This window comes from Cnephaeus nilssonii (genome assembly GCF_951640355.1).
Source record: "Cnephaeus nilssonii genome assembly, chromosome: 18".
Taxonomy (NCBI): domain Eukaryota; kingdom Metazoa; phylum Chordata; class Mammalia; order Chiroptera; family Vespertilionidae; genus Cnephaeus; species Cnephaeus nilssonii.
This window is the reverse complement of record NC_137089.1, coordinates 31,702,794-31,721,868: the sequence shown is the minus strand read 5'-3', so window position 1 is coordinate 31,721,868 and position 19,075 is coordinate 31,702,794. Positions and strand designations below refer to the sequence as shown.

At 41.1% G+C, this 19,075-nt stretch overlaps 1 protein-coding gene across 1 annotated transcript in view; it reads left to right on the top strand.

Moving 5' to 3' along the window:
• TOX (thymocyte selection associated high mobility group box) overlaps nucleotides 1-19,075 on the top strand; it is a gene marked incomplete at its 5' end in the record, with an annotated part of 311,293 nt that overhangs the window by 287 nt on the left and 291,931 nt on the right. The gene's annotated exons all lie outside the window — the stretch shown is intronic.

The window sequence follows — 19,075 nt, the reverse complement described above, 5'->3', positions numbered from 1 at the left end:
GATTGTGCGGAAAGTGACACGATTTGCTCGGATATTTTCCTTCCTGCTGTTCGCGACTAAGGATCCCTGCCTAGGTTTGCCGGGGGGCGTTTTTTTTTAAAAAAAAAAAATTAGGAGAAAACCACGGTGTACTTTGGGGGTGTGTCTGGTGTCCCGGAACCGAGGCAGAGACGGAGAGAATTGAGTTTATTTTCCAGTTTCCCCTTCTCTTTACCTACCTCCTTCTCACAGACAGCGGGGGCTCGTGGCCCCGCGTCCCTGAGGATCGGGATTAGTTGCCAGGGGAGCAGCCGGGGAGTCGGGGTGCGGGGACCCGGGAGACACCTCTGTGCCCCCCGCCGGGAAAATTGCTCCACAACTCTTTTGTTTTCACCCACCCGTTCGGGCGGCTGAGCCCGGTGTTGGGATGCCGGTCTGCGGGCGGGGGTGCAGCTGGGGAGCCGGGTGTCGGGGGACAGCTCCGCTTTGGGGGGGCGGGGGGGTGCGCGCGGAAATTGCAAGTTTGTTAGGAGCCCGGCGAGCGCTTACCGTTCACGTCCAAAGCCCCCGCGCTCGGCACGGGGCTGGAGCTGGGTCCGAGGCTGGGCTGTATCCACAGCCCCTTGACCCCAGGCACGGAGGCCGCGGGGGGCCGGGGGAGCGGGGCGAGGCTGACCCAGCGGGTGGCTCAGGGTGGGCGCGTCTGCCGGAGCTTCTGCCGAGCTCCGCTGGTCCCGAGGATGGAAGCCAGAGGGTGCTTGGGCCGGGGGGTTCCTCTCTGGGCTTCTCGAACTCTCAGCTCTGAGAGGGAGAACAAGTAGGGGGCAGGCCTCCTGAGCGCAACCCTGGGACCAAGGCCATCCCTGCTCTGGGGTTGTTGGACGTGTGAAGCTGTCCACCGGGTGGACCTCGGCGGGGAGACTTGAGTTGGGCGAGTGGTTTAGATGCCCAGCTCGAGCTGGGTGGTAAAACTGCCCGATACTCACAGTCCCTGCAAGCAATTCCCTGTTAGTCCCTCAGTGAATTCCACTGGATAAATCGTGGGGACTCCCTAACATTTGCCCGGTGGCGAGTCATCATCAAACAGCTTTTTAAAAATGTGATTCTGAGGTGTTTAGCGCGCTGCATCCTCAGCCCCCGGGTTCCCCACCCCTCAATCGACTCGGTCAATGGACACACACACACACACACACACACACACGCGCACACACGCACACACATGCACGCACACACACACATGCACACACACACACACAGCTGTGAGCTAAGTGAACCACAGATCTCTCACCCCGTGGAGAAGCTCCTAGATGCTGTGTACAGTGGGAGACCCAGTAGCAGGGATGAGCGTTGTGTTGGTGATGTTCAAGCAAGTTTGAAACAAGGGAAATGTAGTCTTCTTGGGCAAGGCAAGAAAGGCTGTTCATCACACAGGGATCCCCATAGCTGGGGGCCAGTTGGAAGGCACTGGGAACTTTGGCAAGAGGATTTTGTGTGCTCAAGTTTCACCATTAGTTGGTAACATAGTTCTTTTATTCTAAAATCTGTTTTTGCCTTCGTAAGTGAGTGTTTTTGTGTGTGTAACATTTAATTTTGCTGAGGACCCTTTTACTGGAATATGAATAAAAATAATAATAAAGCAGCAGTCCTATCTTGGATAATAAAGACATATTCCCCAGTAGTAACTGATCCAAAAGGTCAGAACCACTCTGGCAATGATTCTGGACACATCTTATCAAATGTATCAGTGATCTTAGGCTCCAGCAAGAGGATAATGACTTGGATACACGTTTCAGGCGTCACTCTTGTGATAGTAGGGTCAAATTTAATTTAAAAGCCAAATGTTTTATAAAATCAAGAATTACTTCAATATATTAAATCGTTTTCTAATGAAGTGCTTTAAATAATTTTAGTGAGTTGTGCTGTGAATTGAATAAATTAATTTAGCAAGTCTTCAGAATTTCTTTACCAGCTCACTGAAGTTCCTTTTAAGTCACCCGGTGTGTGAGGAGCAAACTGTTCTTTTTAAATGCAAATTAGTAACCCTTTCTATAGACTAGTTGCCCGTCTCCTATTTAACTTAGCCAGGGAAGAATGGATTTTTAAGGATGCAAAGTCATAAGATGTACTTGTCATAGTAGGAAGAGACTTCATGAAATGTTTCTTGCAGGACCTTTTCTCCTGCCCTTTTCTGTGTAGCGGTCTATCAAATGTATTTGTCTCTGAGCCCTGATTCTATTGAATGTCCTGAGTAGATTTTCTAGGCCCCAGAAAGCTCAGGCATAGAATTCCTACTCCATCATGATTACCATTGGTACAAAATTTCTGTCCAGTTCCACATTTTTTAATTGCTTCTAATGTAGTCAACTAGCTTCATTTTTGCGACGACTTGAGTGGATTTGCAAGGATATGAGGGATGGGCAGAAGTTTGGAAGAGATGAAATAAGAAATCTGTGTCTACGTTTAATAAAAACAAGTTGAAGCAGACTTCCTTAAAGAGACAAGACTGCAGTGTAAACCTTGTATCTTTCAGAGGTGCCATGAGGATGCAGTTCATTACAAGAAACAGTCACTTTGTCAGGTTATTTGTTTTTAATAGGGAGATAAGATCATAAATTACTAATTATCCTTATTTTAAATCTGTCAACACTTTACTTAAAGTCGGTGTGCTGAATCCCAGCAGAACTGGTATCTTCCTGTGCTTCAGTATCACGCAGTTGTAACTACTTTCCCCAATGCCATTTTTTCAATGTCAGAAGACACCCTAATAGAGAAAATGAATATCCACTTCCTGAAGCTTTTCTAAACTCAAGTGTGGTGGTTTTCCTCTGCTAACACTTCCTAGCACCGCTGCTCTATAGATTGCCAAAATACCACTTTATATTTTTCAGCTAATAAACTCTGTGGGAGGAATTTTTGTGGGAACAGTTTAATCTTGCGTCGCTCTATTGCAAAAGCACATTACGCTAGGAACACATCACTATGCAAACTGGCCTCCATTTTTCACATAGCCCATTGCCGGAGAAAGTGAGAACAATGCCAATGATGTTGGTTATGGCAACTGTGCAAGGCATCTCTTACACAAGCAGCCAGGACGGATGGCTGCTGCTGTATATATAGGTCAGCCTTTGAAATGCAGTGTCGCTCAGAGACTGGGCAGAAGCATGCAGGCTGGAAGTCACAGACTCCACCTCTTGTAACTTAAAGCAGGGCAATATTTCACACATTGAGAGATGGGTACCACAGTCGTGCTTCATCTAATTAAGACTATTTTAAGTAACATTGTATCCCTTAATTGAACTGAATGTTACACAAATAAATTGGATTGCAGGGGCTCACAATTGGAGTTCAGTTGTAAAATACAGCCCCATTTTTTTTTTTGTTCTAGTTGAGGATGTCAGAGCATCAGTTTAAATATAACCTACCGAGTAATAACAGTTCCTTTCAGTTTCTTAGTGCGATGTCATTTCTGAAGATTGTTTTCACTGATTTTAGGCTAAATGGGGACAAAGAAATGGCACTTTGTCATTTTTACAATGATGTGATGTGTTCAGTTATTGCTCAGTATCTGCCCACATAAGGAGTAGTAATACAATTATGTTATGACATGGCTAATGACAGGGATGCTGACCTCTGCCAGCAGTGGGAGAGGAAGTAATGGTCTTCACTGTTCTCAGTGGTTGCTTTTGCAGAACAGTTCCTGAATCTTTCTTTGGTGGATTTAGACATAGGGAAGTCCAAAACACAAAACCATGCTTAAGACCAGCTGTATACAGAGTAAAGAATAATGGGCATTTGGTATACTGGGCTTTTGCTGTTGAAATGAGGAAGGGCAGTGTACTATCTTTTCGTATAAACATTGGCGGAAGGACTTATTTGTGGTGATCTCTGCATTAAAATGTCAGGGCTAACCTTAGACATCTGATAACTTTTGAGAAAAACAAGATTCATGATCATCCCTGCAAAATCTCCTTTGAGCTTATTTTCCTATTTAGAGTATTATGTATTGTACTTCCGTGTGGCAAAACTCATCACATATAAAATACAGGATTTACAAGCACATTAGGATGGCGTCATTAGTTCTGCTTTAATTAATAAATGTAAGAAAATGGAGGAGGGTGGGATAAGGAGGAGGAGGAAGGAGAAGGCTATAAGCAATTTAGTGCATCACGCTTGATTAGTTTCCTATCCACCTCCATAACTTCTAGGACTTTGGGAAATTGGTAGTTGATACTTTGGACATCATTAGTATAATTAAAACTCCCCTGGGAGTTTTATTAGCTGGCATCTTTCATAAGTTTTCAGGTCTTTAAATATGTTTGAAATAAATTTATAGGTAAGAAAGAGCATAAACCAAGCAATCATACAGTTTTGGCCACTGAATCAGATATCATGCAAAAACCTCAAATGTAGCTATCTTGACTTTGTGGTGTATTTCAGTGTTGCAAATTCCAATTATACAAAAATTATAATTATCTAAAGTAACATTAGATAGCTTTGGAGCATGGTCTAGCATTCTCCCAGTTTATCATACGTTTTATAAGTTTCTGAATGATGACATTAAGGAGCATTTTGATATTTTGCTTAGTTAGAAAAACAAAACTGATATTTAAATATTATCTAATTGACTGCTTATTGTAGGTCCTTTTTTCCCCTCTTAATGATATGATTTCAAGGGGCTTAAGAACAGGAAAGAAGTAAGGCACTTGAAACTAGAAGTGGGGGAAGTTCCAAGTTTAACATGGCTTTTTTGGTATCTGGGTATCAAATGTTGCTCTTAGCATGTGGGACTATTTCTTGTCATCATACTTTTATTGGAAATGGGTTCAACTCAAGAGAAGGATGACTTAGAGAACTGGCGAGGGGGATGTTATTTAGCCATGAAGGAGGGTGTATTCTAGTGCTTTCCAACATTTGGTTAGGATATTAGAAAGTTGGAAAGGCTCTGGGAATATTTTTCAACTACTGGTGAGCCTTCCTATCTTGACTGATGCCTGCCCTCAGCAGCTGGCCTGTCTGTATGCCTGGGGCCTCTTCCCTCCCTCCTCCTCACCCCTCCACCATCTTAATCTGTGCTTGGGAGGCCTGCACTCTCTGATCTGAATGCTCCTCCCTTTCCTCCAGTACTTGACCCACCATTGTGTTTATCTTGACTGCCATGCTCCCTTTTGCGCTCACCCTCAATTGTTATCATAATCTGGTTAACACATCCATTCTTCCTCCAGTACCTGACCTTATTTCTGGTGAAGGAAATTGATCTGCCAGTTCCTGAGGCCCATATCCACTTGTTAAAATCCTGAATTAGGCTGTTCTCTTTTCCCTCAAGTCCCCAGTGATGTAGGGTCATACAATAATAGACCAAGAAAACATAGATCTAATGCTGAGGGTAAAAATAACTATGGTGGATATTTCTAATCTCTCACCATTTCCCCCTCTCCTGCTACATTTTTTACATCTTCACCTGAGGATATGTTTTGATTGATTTTTAGAGAGAGAGGAAGAGAGAGAGAGAGAGAGAGAGAGAGAGAGAGAGAAATATTGATGTGAGAGAGAAACATGGATCAGTTGCCACCTGTATGTGCCCCTACTGGTAATCAAAACGAGTATGTGCCCTGACCAAGATTCGAACTTGCAGCCTTTTGGTCTATGGGATGAAGCTGCAACCAACTGAGCCACTTGGCCAGGGCTCCTACCACATTTTATATACTGTGTGTATAGAGCTTGGAAACAGGTCCTTGAACATCTCTTATTAGTGAGAAATCTTTATTTATAGTTTAGACACTAAAATAGTATGAAAGTGGGACTATGATCTCCTGATCTTTATGGCTGGCATACAGTAAATTAAGTGAATTACAGTTACAGTAAGAGTTAGTAAGGCTTAACTTACTTCTGTGTTCTCATCAGAATATGCATAGATAACTGAAATGGGAATAGTGGACATGAAGAATTTATTTAACGAATCACATTTAGATACTTGTTATTCTACACTAGAGGCCCGGTGTACGAAATTCGTGAATGGGTAAGGTCCCTAGGCCTGGCTGGCAATCAGGGCTGATCTGTGGGGTGACCGGCAGGGTGATTGGGGGGGCCCCCACTGGCACCTGCCTTGGCCGGCCTGGCGCTGCCTGCTCGCTGGCCCCGCCCCTCCCCGCCGCCACTGGTCACCCCCCTCTGTGGGGTGATCGGCAGGGCAATAGGGGGAGCTCCAGGCATCCACCTTGGGTGACCTGGGGCCTACGGGCTGGGGGCAGCTCCTGCATTGAGCATCTGCCCCCTGGTGGTCAGTGCGCGTCATAGCGACCAGTCATTCTGCCGGTTTTTCCACCATTCGGTCGATTTGCATATTAGGTTTTCATTATATACGATTTTGTCTATCTGAATGTGAATCTCAAGGTTCTGGGAAGTCATAAGGTAGAATATTTATCTTATATCTCAATAAAACTGAAATGTACTCATCATGAATTGATTAAATGCTATCAATTGCATTTTATTTTTTTTAAAAAATATATTTTATTGATTTTTTACAGAGAGGAAGGGAGAGAGAGAGAGAGAGCCAGAAACATCGATGAGAGAGAAACATCGACCAGCTGCCTCCTGCACACCCCCCAACTGGGGATGTGCCCACAACCAAGGTACATGCCCTTGACCGGAATCGAACCTGGGACCTTTCAGTCCGCAGGCTGACGCTCTATCCACTGAGCCAAACCGGTTTCGGCTATCAATTGCATTTTAAAGTGTTATCAATTATTGAAGATAAAACTTAGATTGTATACAATCAAATCTAAGACTTCAAAATGTATACCTTGAGGAGGAAATAAGATTGTAGTAAGCCATAATTAATAAATACTGTGGCCCCGAGAATCATAACTCTAGTTCTTGCCTACAAGAAGCATCCCATAGAAATGTTTGAAGGCTGCCTTGATTATTTCAATTGAATTTAAACAACATTTCAATATGGGAATACTTACTTCCACTTTGGTGTTATTGATATATTATCAATGCATCTTTTTCTTTGAAGGTGCATTTTTCAGAGTCAGATACCTGATTGATAGAAGCAGCAGTAGATAGTGAATTGTGTTAAATGGACTGCCCACTAGGAAATCGGAACACTGAAATGATTCAGCTAACATCTGACCTAATGAGTTTAGGATTTTTGTTTTGTTTTGTTTTAAACCATACGTGCCAAGTTTCATCCTGAAGAGCGATTTCTCATGAAAAACAGTTGAGTTATAAACCTCTTAGAAATGTGGTTTATAACAGAAGTGCCAACAGACTGTTAATTATAGTGAGTTCTTCCATAATACTTGGGGACATGGAATTCACATTAACCTGAATGAGCTTTTCCTGGTTATAACATGTTTCTCCTTATAGCATTCATTTTGAAAATGGGGACATTATATTGCTCTGTGCTTGGATATTGATGGTGCAGCAGAAAAGACCAGAGGAAGGATGATGCCAGAAAGAATCCCCCTGCTCTTTCATGCCAGGAGGTACCAATATTTTCCCAGACCTCTTCAAGAAAGTTTGCCTTACTTGGCTAAACATTTTAAAGTTAACTTTTAAAAACTATCTTTAGCTTTTCATTTCACTCATGAAACATGATCACTAATATGTATTTACTAGAGGCCCAGTGCACAAAATTTTGTACACAGGTAGGGTCCCTAGGACTGGCCGGTGATCAGAGCCAATCTGTGGTGTGACCACCGTTTGGTCAATTTGCATATTAGGCTTTTATTACATAGGATAATACTAAACATCATGAAACCAGTGTCACTAATAATGCTTTTCTGTCTGTCCGCTTTTCACTTTGGATTTTTTAATGGTTCTGCTTTAGCCAAGTAGAACCATTCCCAGGTTAGGTACTTTTATGAAACTCTCTTGAAAGGGCTCCTAATTAAACTCAGGCCGTGGTTGGTTGGTAGAAGCTTTCCTAGTGACCAAGAAAATATCAAGTATTTCGAGTTACCATGTAGACTTAGTGGTAATGTTAGCTTCTACATAAAATGCCTTTTGGTTAAAGTCTTTGATACTCTATCTGGGTGTGACCTAGTCAGAAAAATAGGTGTGTGTGTGTGTGTGTGTGTGTGTGTGTGTGTGTGGTTGAGTGAGTGTGTATTTTAATGTGTTTCTCATGGTCCTTTATATATTTGTAGCCATAAATACATGAGAATGTATCATAACTGGCAGAATCTATCAATGTGTACAAGAATAATAAAGGAACTCCTAGTGACTGGTAGGAATGCCTCATTACCACTTCGTTTTGAGAAATTTAGCCATATTTCACAGGAGAAGATGCTTTCACCACAGCAGGGCTTTAATTGGACATATTATAACCTAGGAAGACTAAAGAACTAGATATTTCCGAGGAAAACCATAGGCCTTTCTCAAGAAAGGACTCCTTTTTGTAGAAGCTTTGAGATAAAAACTCGGGGCTCTTAGAGCTGTGTTGACTTACTCCCTAGGCAAAATAAGTAGACCTGTGAAAGTATATGATCTGCTCCCCTTTCTCTTTAGAAGCCTGACATCCTTCTATGTCTGCTAAAACTTCTGACACTAAAACCTTAACCCACCAGTGTCCCAATCTTCTATGCTTCCCCTAGAGAAAATAATTTATGTTTGTATCGGGAAGCCTTTTGAGAATTAAGGAGTCAACAGAGATAGATTGTTTTGAAATCCTGTGGTGAAAGACATTCAAAAATTCAAATAATGGTAGGCATTAGAAAAATACTATATTATCCAGCCATTTCTTCTATTTCTGCTACCCTAGTGGAATAAATGTGTTTTCCCAAGTTGTAGACTAGTGATTCTTTCAGGAAGGGATAACCTTTCTAGAGGGTCAAAGGTGAACTTGGGGAGATGGGGTATGTGTAGGTACAGTCTGTAATGTCCCTTACAGGGGGCCTCTTTTTCCCTCTCCATGTTGAGAGTCAATGCACCTAATAAGAGATGCTACTGATGGGAGCTGTTGCCTGTTTTGCAGTGGAAAAGATAAAATAAAAGTTGAGAATAACTGCTTCAGAGGAAAATGCCCTCTTGTAGTTCTCAGGGAAGAGAATTGCCCCTCTGTACCTTCCTCCAATATATAGGTCAGAGATGCAAAATACAATGGGCAGGATTAATTAATGAATGAACCAACTGGGTCTGAAAGACAGGTCAATTACACTGAAAGCATATCTGTGTACCACCCGACTTCCTTAAGTCTTTTAACTCAATTAAATGGTTAATTTTTTAAAAAATGATGGGTAACGTGTTCTTGTATAGGCATTGGCATCTTTACGCCATTGTAAAACCCAAGTCTTCTTTTCTATGCCAATATTCCTCAGCCTAAAAATGCCAGTAACAATTGTATAAAGGGAAATGTTAATAATAAAGAGGCAGGATAACCTTTCAACAAAAAGTATATTTTATTATTTGGCAGATGCAGTCATGAGCATTAATCATAGAAACCTGCAGATAGTAGAAGCTTAATATCAAAGCTAATGATTTATTTTATGTTAATGACTTTCTGCCAGGGCATAAAAGACTCTTCATAATGGACTCTCTGCGCTGTGTTCAGTTACTAAGGCTAATGGGATAATCTTTTCTCTCCCCAAATTAAGCTTTTTCGAAATAAATTGTGCTGTTATTTTTCAAGGTAACGCTCAAAAATTTACTGCAAAACTAATCTTTTAAGAACTGCTTAGGAAATAAAGAGGAAGCAAGATTCCAAAGCAGCTTTTCTAGTTCATGAACAGTTTTACTTAATTAGAGAAAGTTTGCATGTATGTTAATATCCCTGAACTTGTAATGCCAAATAATTTTAAAGTCAGCCTTCAGGGACACAGCCTGCCTGCTGAAATTCAGCTCCTAGAAGTACCTCCCACAATAGAACATGTTTTCGTCGATTACCGGACAATAATGAGCTGAATGGTAGTGAAACACTGAGTTGTTGGTGTTCACTGAGAAGTTTTAAAAATCACACTTACAATTAGCTATAACCAACATTATATTTCATCGAGAGATAATTTGCCTGCTAAAGTTCACAGAATGTGCTAATCTTGTGTAGTAGTTAATACAGGCCTCCCACCTTACTCCCCTGATGGCTATAAAAGGCTATTACTATACAGGCTTTGGCAAAAGTAGGTGTGCAGTTGTTCACATGGGAAATAATACAATAATTCACGAATAATAATACCAAAATGAAACTCTGTATTTCGAGTGCTCACAACTCTAAACCTACTTTTGCCCCACCCTGTATTCATGGCAGCAGCTCAGGTGCAGCTGCTGTGTGTTAATAATGCATCATTGTCCCACTAATCAACACACCGGAGGTCAGCACCCCCTCAGCATCTAAGCCACCTATTCTCTTTCCAAAATATTTATTAGCACCTTAAAAACGTATCTGTCATTTTCCTTCGCCTCAGAGTCAGTTAATGCCACTCAAAACTACTTGTGTGATAAAGATTTTGTTACCTAAGCTAGGTCATAGAGGAGATGAATATATATTCAAACTAATTTCCTCCCAGACGTATTTCCATCGCCACACTCATTGACTAAATTGGTGTAGGGTTGTGATGGCCCGGAACGCCTTTATCATTAAGTAGGTGTGTTCCACATTGAGAATGTTTTCAGATTCCACATGTTATTTAAGGAGACGTTTGGAAGAAACACAACTTTTCAATAACCAGGATCATTTAAAGTAAACAGAGCCATTTGGGAAATGGGAAGGGATATTTAAAAATCTAAACAGACAGGAATCGGTGTTAGTTCATAAACCTGATACAGTAGTGAAATATTATTTGCTTAATTGTTCTTTTGGCATAGGAAAGCAATAAGAGTAAAAGCTTCTTAAACCATATTTTCTGCACACAAAGAACATATTCACGTGGGATTTCCATTTTGCCAGAACACTGTGCAAATCAATACGCCAGCACTTATCTGCATTAAAATTAGCTAGACAACAATTTCTAGGCACAGTGGTAGTATAGTCCTCTTGACACCCTTCGTTCGTGTTGAAGGTAATCCTTGCTTTTGTGTGCTCAGAGAGAAGCCAAAGTGTTAAGTGAACAAGATCTCATTTTCTCATCTTGTCTTATTGTCTTCTGTTCTCTATTACTCATCATTCTGATAACCCTGCGTGTGTGTCTTCTTCCTTCTGATTTGAGAACCTTAAGTGTTTTAAGAAAAGGAAAAGGAATGAAACTCAGCTGTTTCCATCATCAGGAGAGATGCAGAAGGCAAACTGGTGGGCGGAGCTTCTATTTGTGCTGCACATAATGTACAATGGTACATTTGTCATGCTTTAAATATATAATGCCTACAATAAAATATGTACAGGCGCAGTTGTGATCTATGAAGTCCCTGGCTCCAGTGCCATTGTTTGTCGTCTCTACGGTTGTCATACATTGTTCTTTGCACATCATACCCTTATAGCAGAATTTGACACAATTTCTAGCTTTCAGCCCTGCACCATTTTCATTCACAATATACATGAGTTTGACAGGGTGTGTTGAGGGAAACTCTGGCAAGCAATTGATATTTTGAAGTGGCAAGCGTTTCAGCAGCTGCCTGCTTGTGAAAAAGGAATGATAAGATATACTGTATTGTTAGTTTCAGGGAAAGCATTAAGGTTTAAGCTCTGTAAAAATGTACACATTATTCGTCAGTGGTGAAGCAAGTCTTTTATGTTTTTAGAGCTTAGCTCGCTGGCTGATGTGAACTAGCATGACATTGGTCAGTAAATGAATAGGAGCACTTTGAATTTGAACTGCTGCCAATTTTGCACCAACAAAGGAACTGACAAAAGAAAGATTTTATGTGAAATGCAAAGCACACGCAATGTCTTGGGGGGGCGGGGAAAGGGAAGAAGAGAGAGAGAGAAAAACCCACACAGAATATTCTTCAACACATGCTTGCAAGGATACCAAATAGTTAAAAGACATCCATTTTTCATGGCTCATCAGCTACAACCTAAGCTGTTTTATCGAATGTTCTTTAAAAACCTGTTGTACACAATAGGCTTTTAGAAGATGTTCATATGGAATTTAGAGTGTTTTTCTAAATATCACACTGTGCCCCGAAGGCCTGTTGGCAGAATATCAGAGCTGCCCACTGTTGGAGTCCCCAGCTCTCTCTCTGTCTGGTAGTGGGAAATTGTAGTTTAATCAGTTATGGCACTTTCAGTGTGTAACGTTCATTAGCAAGGCAATTTGTCATGACTGCTAATGGTCAGGATGCATCTGCTCTCTCAGCTACAGAGCATGATAAGGAAGAAGACAAATATTTCAGTATCTGATAGTATTAACTTGTTTCAAATTTGTAATCCAAGGTTAGTTGCTCAAAAACAGACACAGCAGCAGATTAACAAGCATCCTGTATTCAATTTTACAGGGCCCTGTTTTTATGGATTTATGGCTTTGAAGCGCACTAATGTGCTATTATGAAGGGCACAGTCTTTGATTAGATGTTCAACAGAAACTAAGTTATGAACAGAGTACCTTCTGGGTTCATCTGGAAAGAATTTGTGTGCATAATGTTTTCTATAGAGTTTCATAAATGGAAAGCTTTGATACATGCAATATTTCTGACATGCTAAATATTTATTTTTTTCTTTCTATTTATACTTAAACTGAATTTATTGGGGTGACATTGGTTAATAAAATTATATAGGTTTCAGGTGTATAATTCTATAATCCATCAACTATATATTGTAAATATTCTTCTTATCATTAAAAAAAAAGTCACTTTCCCATTGCTTTATAAAGTGGTCTGTCACTTTTCCAATGAGATTAGAGTCCCAATCTATTTCAAAAGTTTTAAAATCCTAGTGAAAAACTTCAGAATGAATTAGAAACGTCACATTTGCGGCCATTGGACTGCTTTATGAGATCACTGTTCATTGTTCTAAATGGGAAAAGTTAAAAAGATCCCCCCCCCCCCCCGTTGAAAAGGCTAGGATTATTTTATATCATATTTTCTAGATATTACATCACATAGATTGCCATACAAAATCTTTCTGACACATTTTCATTTTTAATGAAAGGTCCTAAAATTCAGAGCATAATGATTTCTTAGAAACGGAACCTAATCTTGGTAAAAATTCATTCTTGCTAGAAACAAAAGCTGTTACTGTTTAAGTTCCTGTTGAGCGGTTAGTTGGTACGCTTCGCTGAATGTTGTCAAAAAGGCTTTCCTCATGATTGACAACCCGGCAGGAATGTGAATGGAGATTTTAATTGCGTATCATGTGTGCATATCAGAGCGAGTGAATTCATGACTCTGCTTAGCTCCATATCTCTGCAGGTCAGCCGTGCCAAAAAATGCTCTTTTATGTGCAATTTTTCCAAAAAGAGAAAGATGTATGTGTACTGAAGTCATTCGTTATTCATTTCTGACGTGAAACACTTGTGTTCCCTTAGCCTTGGAGTTTGAAAGTGGAACAAAAATCCATTTTGAGATTTCTTTCTTTTACTCTTTGCACTTATACTTGGATGATGTAAAAAAAATTTTTTTTTCAGCTACAAGTTGGGAAAAGTCTGCCAGAACATATTTTTCTTATGGCACTTGTTATATGAAGAGTGTTTGTCTTTCTTTTTTTTTTTTCTTTTTTTCCTCCCTAAAGAGTACTTTGAAAAGAAAGAAAAAAAAAATGTAAGCCAGTGGAAAAATTTACTGAGGTCAATTGCCTTTCTACAACTTGCAATCTTTAGAAAAGGTCTGGTGGGGTGGGGGGTGGAGAAGAAGGATATAGTTCGGAGAGGTGGGAAGTTCAGAAAATTGTCTCTAAATTTTGCTTAAAAATTGTATCTGAATTTTGGTTAAAAATACAGTGCTTATTGTAAAATGACATCAATAAATATATGAATGTTCATTTCTTAGAAAAATGACTCCTTGGCTGAAAATGTAAAGGTCAAAGATTAATTTCTGCCATCACTTCTTTGCCAAGGTGCAATGGAGATGCTATACCATTTATCTTATTAAGATATCTAAACCAATACATGTGAGATTGTCAAGGTGGGGCAAAGCTTACTTTGTAAGGTAACTTTGGCTACAATCACCCCAGACTGGTCCAGAACTTATTAATGTAAAGGAAAAAAAAATTGTAATGAACATGATATGTATAATTTTTCATTTGATGTGATGTGAAAACTTGGCCTTTGGGTTGTAAATTTAGCATATAGCTGCTTTACTATGTCATTTTGAATAGGCGAGAAAAAGATTAGTGCCAGGGTCATTTTAAATAGAACCATGGTAATAAGTAGGATGATGTTGAAAAGATGGTGACTTTATAGCCTTAGGATATCCCATGGGACTTGACTTTGTTCTGGTCTCTAACATGTTATCTCAACACATTTTAGAACATATCACATTGCAGGCTGATGATTCAACCCTTAATATAGTATGCAGCTCAGGGTGATTGCTATATGAAGGTGCTACTGTACCTTTAAAATGCTAAAGAAGAAACTATTTTATTTAAAAAAATTAACTTTATGTATGAGGTGACATTTTTCTAATGTTATGGAAGACTATTTTGTACTTTGTACTGAGAGCTCAGGCAAGGAAAAAATCTATTTACAAAATGAAAAAACGTGCTCAGCTGAATGCATTTCACTTTTAAAGATGATATTCTGGTAATGAACTTTATCAAGCAGAGAACATTTCAGTAGAAGTATTAGAGTAGTTCCTATTTCAGTTGCCTCACTTAAGGCTGTGTCACCGTTTCCATTATAACTTCTTATTTTCAGGTAGCTCTAATGCAGTCCCCAAACAAATATTTGCACAGGGAAGAAATGAGAATATTTTAGCTTAGAAATAGGGTTCTTTATTTGGAATGCACTTCTAAAGAATCTCTGGGCTTTGTTAATACGACACATTTAATTCATTTTTAGAAATTGAAAAGCATTTACGGAACACCAACTGTGTGCAAAGCCCTGTGCTGAGGGTTGGGGGACGGCGGGGGGAGGAGGAGAGCTGAGAGGCACAGAGATGAATAAACTGTGGACCCTGCTTCCACATGGCTAATCAAGAGGGGGACACAAATAACCATAACACAGCTGTAGTGTGACTGATGTGGTGGAAGGCTATGGTCACAGTGCTATGGGGAACAGAAGGAGAAGTAATGAATTGAAGGGAGGGAATCCAGGTTGCTTCCTGGAGGAAATAGCATTTAAGTTGGCCTTCACATGTGGGCAGTGGTTACGGGGAAAGTTAGTCCCAGTTTTTGAATTATATTTTAGACTTTCTATCTCTTTCCAAAGTCACTTGTGGCAACTTAAAATAAGAAGCCACACGTACAATAAGACTACTATTATTGGTCTTAACGCAGAATGTTATAGCCTGGGAGCGGAGGTGCATATTTCTTAGCTTAGGTATCGTCACTATAATTAAACATTAGATGTGGCTCTTGCTTTCTCAGTCAGAGCAAAAATAGAAACACACTGAGTGACAGAATTTTGATATCTGAGATACATATGGACACTAATTCTTCATGAATAAAAAGTTTTTCTCTAGTAAAAGACAGCAGAAGACATAAAATGAGGAAACATGTGGGAAGTCGGACATCAAGGGCTATCTGAGGGGTAATCTGATGTACCTGGGTTGAGCCTGCGGTATCTGTGGTGATAGAGAAATGGGACTTAATGAAGGAAGAGGGGCTCACTGGAATAAGAACAGGGAGAGAACCAGGGCCAGTTTAGGAACAAGGAGAATGAAAGCATCAGGCCTGTGTTTTAGGAAGGTAGCTGTTGTCATTATAGAGAATGGATTGGGAGAAATTGGGTGGGATTCAAATTGCTTATAGTAAGTGGGATAATGTTCTACACTATTAAGAATGTATCAGAGAAGACTACCTGGGAGAATGACATGATCAGGTATCTATCTATTTTTCTTTTCTCTTTTTTTTTTTTTTTAATATATTTTATTGATTTTTTACAGAGAGGAAGAGAGAGGGATAGAGAGTTAGAAACATCGATGAGAGAGAAACATCGATCAGCTGCCTCTTGCACACCCCCTACGGGGGATGTGCCCGCAACCAAGGTACATGCCCTTGACCGGAATCGAACCTGGGACCCTTGAGTCCACAGGCCTACACTCTATCCACTGAGCCAAACCGGTTTTGGCAATCTATCTATTTTTCAATGACTTTTCAAATTATCCTATAAATATAAAGGTAATATGCAAATTGACCGTACCATCGACACACCCACAAGCCACGCCCATAAGCCACACCCACCAGAGCAAGTATGCAATCAGAGCAAGTATGCAAATTAACCCAACCAAGATAGCTACAGCCACAGAGAGCAAGGTTTCCCAGGTAACAGAGCAAGCCAAGCTTTCCGCGAGCTGTTGCAGGCCTAAGCCTCCACTCAAGCTACAAAGTTTCAATTATAGAAGGTAAACAAATTCAAACAGAAATGGCGGCAGAACGGAGCTTGAGAGAGCAAGCCAGGGTTGCCGGTGGCAACAGGGGAAGCAAAGCTTTCCGCACACCCTGTCCGGGCCCAGCCTCTGCTTAAGGCTACAAAGTTTCAATTATAGAAGGTGAATTAACTGCCACAGAAATGGCTGCCGGCCACGGAGGGAGCAGCAGGCTTGGCTCCACTCCAGGCTACAAAGTTTCAAGTGTAGAAGGAAAATAAATTCCAGATACCAGGGTCTCCGCTTGAGTTGCCAGGGGGCGTGGCTGGCCTGCAAACCACCACAGGCCCCTCGCTCAAGGCGCCCCACGCCCCAAGGGAACCCCCACCCTGATCTGGGACACCCTTCAGGGCAAACCAGCTGGCCCCCACTCCTGCACCAGGCCTCTATCCTATCTAATAAAAGAGTAATATGCAGATTGACCATCACTCCAACACACAAGATGGCTGCCCCCAAGTGGTCAAAGATCCTGCCCCCATGTGGACACAAGATGGCCACTACAAGATGGCCAGTAGGAGAGGGCAGTTGGGAGGCACCCGGCCTGCAAGGGAGGGCAGTTGAGAGGGACCAGGCCTGCAAGGGAGGGCAGTTGAGAGGGACCAGGCTTGCAAGGGAGGGCAGTTGGAGGTGATCAACCCTGCAGGAGAGGGCAGTTAGGGGTGACCAGGCCGGCACAGGAGGGAATTTGGGGGAAAACAGGCTGGCAGGGGAGCAGTTAAGCATCAACCAGGCTGGCAGCGGAGTGGTTAGGGGGTGATCAGGCTGGCAGGCAGAAGCGGTTAGGGGCAATCAGGAAGGCAGGCAGGCAGCAGTTGGGAGCCAGCAGTCGGGAGCCAGCAGTCCTGGATTGTGAGAGGGATGTCCGACTGCCCGGTGGGATCGGGCCTAAACGGGCAGTCGGACATCCCTCCAGGGGTCCCAGATTGGAGAGGGTACAGGCTGGGCTGAGGGACAACCCCCCTCCGTGCACGAATTTCGTGCACTGGGCTTCTAGTAGATGAATGATAAGCACTTAGAGGTTTTATGCTGCAGGCAAAAGGTTGAGTTATATAAAAATCTAACTTCTTCAGGCATGCTAGAGTGTTGTTATCTACCTGAAAATTCTTTTTAAAAATGTTTTAAATATTTATTGATTTTAGAGAAAGAGAGGAAGGGGAGAGAAAGGGAGAGAGAGAGAGAGAGAGAGAGAGAGAGAGAGAGAGAGAGAGAGAGAGAGAGAGAGAGAGAGACATACATTGATTTGTTGTTCCACTTATTAATGCATTCACTGATTGCTTCTTGTATGTGCCCTGACCAGAGATCAAACCTGTAGCATATTGGGACCATGTTCTAACCAACTGAACTATAAGCCGGGGCCCTGAAAATTCTTTCTTTTAACTAAGCCCCATCATTAGCAATGAATATTAATGCTTTGTGTAGTCTTAGAAGTACACATGCTGAATTAACATCCAAAGTTATTTGTAATGACTTTCCTGAAATTTCTTGTTCAGTGATAAATCCAAATACTATTATGAGTATATTTGAGAAGCCTGTTTAAGTGTCCAAACATATTCAGAAATGTCTATCAGCAGTTTTGAAGGTATCTTAGAATTTTCAAAAATCCTCATAGCAAAGTCCTCAAATTTTTCTATGCAAGTACCCTAATGAATTTATACCAGGAGGACCCCAGAAGAGCCTCTGTAATCTACTTAGGTCTTAGAGGGCTGATGTTTCATCTTCAAGAAATATGTAGCCTGGCTGGCATGGCTCAGTGGTTGAGAATCGACCTATGAACCAGGAGGTCATGGTTTGATTCCTGGTCAGGGCACATGCTTGGGTTGCGGGCTCGATCCCCAGTAGGGGCATGCAGGAGGCAGCCAATCAATGATTCTCTTTCATCATGGATGTTTCTATCTCTCTCTCCCTCTCCCTTCCTCTCTGAAATCAATAAAAATATATTTAAAAAAAAATAAATATATAGATTTATATTATATTCCATAACACATTCATATATCCTTTAATGTAAATATGATTCTTTAAATCACTTACAATTGAGGCCACTCTGTGTTCCAGGAAGATAGTCCATCATAGTCTAGAGTTCTACTGCCCTAGCATATCACTCCACTCCTAGGGGCATGAGTTTGAGAAGTATGAAATAACATAATGGTCTTTTGTCTTTATTATAAAGAAATAGAGTGGAGGCCTTGCATAAGTTTATTTTGTTAGGTCATCTCTCCCACAGAGAATGGAACAGTTTGTTCTTGCTTATTCTTTCCCCGACTTTCACTAAGTCTTTATTTTTTAGAGGAAAGCTTAACAAAATACTTGAGCTTAGTTTAAAATGGAGGACTGTGCAGCTAGGGCTCAGTAATTGCTGGTGCCATGGCCATAGTAACAATGTTTCAAGGAAAAAAAATGCTGGAAGAGTGAGTAAGTCAAATATCCAATGTGTAGATGAAAGAGAAAAATCTCATAGTACTGGCAAAACCTGATGGTGCTCTGTGATGGAGGAAGGTTGTCAGGAGTGGTGTTATATTGGTAGGCATTTGTATATAACCTAACCTGAAAAGCATTTAGAAACTCTAAGAAAAGGACAGGATCATGAAGAAACTGAATGATGATGTTGGTGGTTGGAGGTGGGGTGGAGACAGGTATAAGACACGGAAAGACCTGTACCACAGCAATTGGCTCAGGCTTGGATTCCCCCCTCCCACCTTCCTCCCCT